The following is a 6,820-nucleotide window of genomic DNA, read 5'->3' on the forward strand; positions in this document are numbered from 1 at the left end:
CTCTCCCTCTCTCCCTCCCTCCCTCCCTCCTTCTTCCCTCCCTCCTCCTTTCCACTCTCTCTAAAAATCAATGGAAAAAATATCCTCAGGTGAGGATTAAGAACAAAAACAAAATATTGCAGAAGTGGGACAAATGAGGCGAAGCATCAAGTGCGTTAGCCGAAGCCTTAGGCCATGTAGGGAGAGCTCTGCAGATGTCGTTAACATTCGTTCATGCAACACATGCTTTTTACTTACCACGTGCCAGGCACCGAGGGTCCATTGGTGAACAATATGGGCACGATCCTTGTCCGTATTACCTGCAGTAGTTCAGTACACAGTTATTTCAATTTTAACTAATGGTACGCATGAGGAAGTAAAGGGGGCAATGCAAGGCTAGCCTAGTCAGGGAAGGCTTTCCTGAGGACGTCGCTTACCAGCCAAGAGCCGGAGGGTGAGCGATACTAGTAAAGCTCAGTTGCAAGAGGAAGTGGGCCAACAGTATGGGATGGTCCAGCTGGGCTGCCGCTGAGTGCTTCCCTGCTTCTGTTCTCAGGGAAGCTGCTCTCACAGTAGAGAGTTTGCTGGAAGGTGTTTCTCATCGGAACCCACAGTGGGATGCCAGAGGGCTGGAGGCTTTTCCAGGGCTGTAGCCATGCCTTCTGACATGTGCGACCCATCGTCTGCACCCCACGTGGCTCTTACCGGAGGAGAGGGAGCTATGTGTCCTGTGGGAGTTGACAGGACTGGTTTGGAAGTGGCTCAAAAGCTAAAGACACCCTGGGCTCAGTAGTGGTACCAAAGTACCCACATCCATCCACCCCTCATCCTTTGATGGGTACTGACATTTTCTCAGTCTTAAGTAGAGTGGAAATGCCCAAGACAAGTCCTCCATTTATTTTCCATCCATATTTCCACTCCCAAGTTCTTGGAAAGACATGCTGGGACTTGTGGTAAAAAAGTACCCAAGTTTCATTCTTCCCACGTTCTGTATTAGTCTCTTTTTGTATCACCTAGTACAGATTCTTTAGCCTGTGTCTCAGTCTGGGCAATGGCAATATTCTCCTTGTTTTATTGTAAGCCGCCAATTACTCTGTGGACTAGGTGACTTATAAACTAGCCTATTAATTGCAATTACAGTTCAGCTACAGCATGTCCAGGTCTCCCAGACTCCGTGAAATCAGGTTCCCTTTCCTTTGATGTCCAGATTATAGAGGTAACAACAGATCTCCACTCAACCTCCATGTCCTCCAGCTACTTCTGGGCGTCCCCGACAGGATGTGTCATTCTTGCTCACACACCCGCAGATTCACCTGCTCCTTTCTCCTGCTCTGGCTCCTCCAGGCCTGCTTCCTGCGGGGCCACGAGGACAGTGGCAGGGCTGTCACTGCCGTGGGGGTCAGGCAGGGGAGGGCCCCTTCCTGTGGCTCGGAGCTCTGCTGTGTCACCTGGGATCTGAAGCAGCGATGCTTAGGACTGAGAGCCATGAAGATTTTGTGTGACGTTTCCCTCCTTCTGGGCCTCACCCATCGAAGCACTGGGGCTTAACACCAAGTCCTAAAATCTAAGTCCTAGCACCATCCCTCATGCCTCCTCGGTTCTTAGCCATCCCAGCAACTACACTTGGGACTACACTCCAAGTCACAAAAGGTCCCAGCCATATCCACAGAGGCAAGCAGGTGTATCATGTCTGGCAGCGGTGCTGATACCTGTGGATGCTAACAGTCTAAAATTAGACTCATGCCCGACCAGCATGGCTCAGTGGTTGAACGTTGACCTGTGCACCAGGAGGTCCCGGTTGGATTCCTGGTCAGGGCACATGCCTGGGTTGCAGGCTCAATCCCCAGTGTGGGGCATGCAGGAGGCAGCTGACCAGTGATTCTCTCTCATCATTGATGTTTCTTTCTCTCCCTCTCCCTTCCTCTCTGAAATCAATAAAAATATTTTTAAAAGATAAAGTCACGATTTAAAAAATAAATAAAATTAGGCTCAACATATGTTACGTAGTACTTAATTGTTTTAATTGACCTACTATTTGAAATACCTAGTTATAGATTGTGAAGAGAAACACCCCCATATCACAATGTCTTCCCCACAAAAATACCGAATATATATGCACATTTATGTCAAAAAATTCACAAGAGCTGGTCAGGGGAGAGCCTGTGTGTCACTGAACCACACAAGAGCTCCTCCCTAGCTGTCCTGCAAGGTCGGGGTGAGCCACGGTTTCAGAGCGAGGCCTGTGGTCCCCACTGTGCTTGCCTTATGTGAGGCCCCGTTTTACCTCAAGACACAGCCTCTGCTGTTTCCCCAGGAAACTAGAAATACTGAGAGTAGGTGTGGGTGGGACATTGACCTCTCAAGACATTTATCATTCTCTCATTCAACATTCACTGCGTCTCCTCCTCTTAGGGACTTTGGTGAATAAAAAAAAAAAAGTGTAAAACATTCTCTTTATTTTTTTAAAAAAGATTTTTATTGATTTTGAGGGCAAGGGAGAGAGAGATAGAAACATCAATGATGAGAGAGAACCATTGATCGGCTGCCTCCTGCATGCCCCACACTGGGGATCCAGCCTGCAACCTGAGCATATGCCCTGATCAGGAATGGACCGTGACCTCCTGGTTCATAGGTCGACACTCAACCACTGAGGCATGCTGGCCAGGTTCAAACATTTTCTTTAGAAGTCTACAATGAAGTTATACCTGAAGGCTTCCTGGTACACCTGCCTATGTCCATTAATATGGATGCCCTGGTGGTCCCAGGTAGATTTTTGTTTGGCCAGCTGCAATTTCAGGAGGAGGAAAAGGACAAGAGGAGAAATTCACGCTGTGGATTTACTTATTTACTTTAATGAAATTCTTTATTCTAAGGTAATTGCAGAGTCACCTGCAGTTGGGAGAAATAACAGAGAGAGCCTGTGTGCCCTGTACCCAGTTTCCCCCAGTTGTGACATCCTGCAAAGCTACAGGCCAATACCAGAGCCAGGAGATGCTCATGGGTACAAGCCGCCCATCTTTCCGACAGCACCAGTTTTACAGGTGCCCCTTTGTGTAGGTGTGCGTTCTGCTCTATGCAGTTTCATCACACGTGTAGGTTTGTAGATTCACCATCACAGTCAAGCTACAGAGAAGGTGAGACTTAACATTTTTAGGGAATTTTTGAACTTTTCTACCCTTTTGGCGTCTCTTCCAGTGCTTTTCCACTGTGCTCCTTGGAGTCCTTGGAGTTCTATCTCCACCTCCGCCTCCGTTCGGTCGGTCAGAGCAGGTCCATGCATGTGTATTGTATAGTCTGGGCTTCATCTGGAGAATACTAGTAAATTCCTAGCTTAAAAACAAAAAAGAGGCCCAGCCAGCATGGCTCAGTGGTTGAGTATCAACCTATGAACCAGGAGGTCACAGTTCCATTCCCTGTCAGGGCACATGCCCAGGCTGTGGGCTCAATCCCCAGTGTGGGGCGTGCAGGAGGCAGTCGATCAATGATTCTCTCTCATCATTGATGTTACTATCTCTCTCTCCCTCTCCTTTCCTCTCTCTCAAGTCAATAAAAATACCCTATATTAAAAAACAAAGAATGAATGGAATGGATAGAAATAAAACTAATAAATGCTAGACACCTTTGAAATTCAAATAATGTTAGCTGTTATACATTTTCCAGGCACTTTCCTGTTCATTATCTCTTAAGTTCATACAGCTTTGATTGACTAAATGAATGGAGACATGAAACAAACATCTGTACAGTCAGTCAGTAGTTGAGGGAGGTTTCAGATAGACAGGGTCAGGGTCAGGGTCAGGGTCAGGGTCACGGAGGAGCCAAGCTGCTGGAGAAGGCGCCCTGGAGTTCCTTGGCACCGCCTTTGTACTCCCGCTAGGACAGGCTGCAGACTCCCTCCCTCGGCAACCCCACCAGAACTGAAAATTAAATCCTTTTTGCGAAGGACAGGAGTTCTAGAACGGGTGATCTCAGCCTTGCGCGTGCAGTGTCACAGAAGCTGGGAAGCACTGCTGTGTAAGACGGATCCTCACGTGCTCGTCACTGTCGTGCAGCCGGGCCTCTGATGAATCCATGAGACCTCGTGGGCTTCACTGGGAAACTTACACGCAAGAACAAATGAGAGAGAGGAGAGTTCTCTGCGGGACACGTCATGGGCGGCCATCCAGGGAAGGGCCCCTGCCCCTGCTGCTCTCCTCTAGGGCAAGACTGAGAAAGACGTGGCCGGTGGGATGGAGTCAGACTTCTTGGAATCATCCAGTCTGGGGCTGGATGTTAGCTTTTTACAGTATCTCCCTGGCACAGCAGCTGTCCAGCACCCGAGGTTCTGGGTCCTATGGAAGGAAGACACGGGTCCCTTGCGAAGTTTGGGTGCAACACCCCTGGAGGGAGGGTGAGGAACCCGGGTCCCAGCTGGGTTGTTGTCCAGAATGATTTACCTACGTCAGTTTTGGACCATCCTGACTGTGGGCCCATGAGTCTCATTCACCTTTACACCCAGCACTGAGCACACAACCGGCACAGGATAGGTCTCTGAGCAGTGCTGTCAGTTTAATGAGCAAATGCACTTCTGTGCCAATTGAAACAGCTCACTTTGTTCTTGCCGACGAAATGAGGGAGGTTGGTAATAGATGCTGTTGCCCACATTTCTCGACCCTGTGGAAGTGAGGTGCACGCTCTGCCTGGGCCCTGGAGGATCTGCCACGCCAGGACAGGGCCCCCAGCTTCCGGCTCCGGGAGAAGGCCCCCGGCTTCCGGCTCCGGGAGAAGGCCCCCGGCTCCCGGCTCCGGGAGAAGGCCCCCGGCTTCCGGCTCCAGGAGAAGGACCCTGGCTCCAGGACGGGGCTTCCGGCTTCCGGCTCCGGGAGAAGGACCCTGGCTCCAGGACAGGGCCCCCGGCTTCCGGCTCCAGGAGAAGGACCCTGGCTCCAGGACGGGGCTTCCGGCTCCCGGCTCAGCAAGGTTTGCCTCTACTGGTTGCTACCATTCCCTGCAGCCCCAGCCAAGAGGCAAGGTCTCAAATCCGGGACACTCCACAAGGAAGTCCCTGTGGACACACAGGCCTGGAATTTTCCATGGCCTCTCCCAGGGCAGTCTTTTCAAATATCCAGGACTCCCATGAATTAGATGCAGAGTTTAATGGGAGGTTAGCCACTGTTTGTCAGTTTTTAATGAAAATAATTGGAAAAACTACACCCCTTAAACACTTTTCTCTATGATAGAATGTTTTATTCCACTTCTCACTGAAAACCCCTTTTAATAGGATTGTCCCCATAGAAGGTCTGTTTTGAAAGACTTTGTTTATAAGCAAACACATTTGTTCCATAATAACGAATTTATTTTTTTAAGAGGAAACTAGAGTGAAGATTTTTTTTCCTAACTAAAAGTCATCCTTGAGGTCTCATTTTGAGTAAACAATTACTTTTGTGCTTCCTGAAAAACTGAAAGCTGCTGGAGGAATGCTCCCAAACTGCTAGGCTTCTAGGTTGTAATTCCGGGTTCCAGAAGGCACCGGGCACACGGCACAAAACTCACAACAGCCTGCGCCTGCTCCCCCTCCTGCTGCCAGCCCACCTCCTCAGCTAATGCGTGCTCAACTCTGGAGGTAGTCCTTCCTGCCTCAAGTTCTCCCAGTCCAGGTGGCCTGCTGAGTGACGGGGTTTTTGTCTGCCAGGCCGGAGAGGCCAGACTTTAGCCCCAGCTCTTTGTTCACATGACATCACACGAGAAATGGTCAACAAGTAAGCTGGCACATTCCGCCCTCCCACCTACGGAGCTGTCCCTTTGAGAGTTAGAATAAGTCACCTGTCTTCCTGGAGGAACCTTTCCACCGTGGTTGTGCTTGACTGTGGTATGAAGCTGTTACTTTGGGATGGGGGAGCTTTGCAAGCAAGAGCGTAATACAGCAGTAGCACTTTTCTAAAAGAAAAAAAAGAGCGAGTTTTTATTGCCTTTGTTCATTGCCATAGCACTTTTGGGGGGAAATACCAGAATAAATAGGAGTTGAAAATCTGACCTTGGCTGTGTAAGAACAGCGAGAATCTGGTACATCTTCATTTCCCATTCAGGTCCTCAGTATACCAGGAAGCAGTTTGCTCAAGTTTCTTTTCTGCATTTAGCTCTCCTGAATGCCCAGCCTCAGTGCCCAGTTCCTGCTGCCAAGGGTCCTGCTGGCGCATTCAGCTGCCGCTCCAGGACACAGCCCCCCCTCTCCCCCCCCCCCCTGACCGCCTCACCCCTCGAAGTCTGTCTTCCAGCACAAAACAGGTGGAGGGACATTCCGCCTCTGGAGCCTGGCCCGCATGTCTTGCTACTTCTCTTGCCCAATGCCAAGAATGACAAAAATCTTTTGTGTTTGCTTGGGGGTGGGAAAGACTAGATAGAACTGTGGATAGCAGTGAACTTGCTCGTTGGACAAGATTCCCAGGGCAGCTGTTGTATCTCAGACACTTGGCTCTATTGCTAGGATGGATGAATAGAAACTTTGGACAAATCATTTAAAAAAATTATGCTCCCGTGATAACTGTTGAATATATCATGGATCATCTTAAAGACTGAATATTTGCTAATGTCATAATAAGGAAGTTATTTGCTAATATGATCCTGGACTTGGGTGTGTTTACACTTTCAATTCCATTCTAACTATCCTGTTTTCAGTAAAGTCATTAGTATCTGTTGGCAAAATTTGATGTGACACAAGATTTACAATCTATAGCTACAACTGAGACACAGTTATCATTTTAAAAAATGTCTTTATTAATTTCAGAGAAAAGAAGGGAGAGGAGAGATAGAAACACCAATGGTGAGAGAGAATCATTTATCGGTCGCCTCTTGCACACCCCCTACT

The 6,820-nt window shown here is 48.8% G+C and overlaps 1 long non-coding RNA gene across 1 annotated transcript; it reads right to left on the bottom strand.

Moving 5' to 3' along the window:
- Positions 1-236: 236 nt before the first annotated feature.
- LOC129151476 (uncharacterized) lies at positions 237-6,010 on the bottom strand. Its single transcript, XR_008558164.1, has 3 exons — positions 5,990-6,010; positions 5,779-5,892; positions 237-299 (listed from the first exon to the last, which is right to left on the bottom strand). It is a non-coding gene; the product is annotated as an uncharacterized LOC129151476 (long non-coding RNA).
- Positions 6,011-6,820: the final 810 nt, after the last annotated feature.

The sequence above is a fragment of the Eptesicus fuscus genome, chromosome 14 (assembly GCF_027574615.1).
Source record: "Eptesicus fuscus isolate TK198812 chromosome 14, DD_ASM_mEF_20220401, whole genome shotgun sequence".
NCBI lineage: Eukaryota > Metazoa > Chordata > Mammalia > Chiroptera > Vespertilionidae > Eptesicus > Eptesicus fuscus.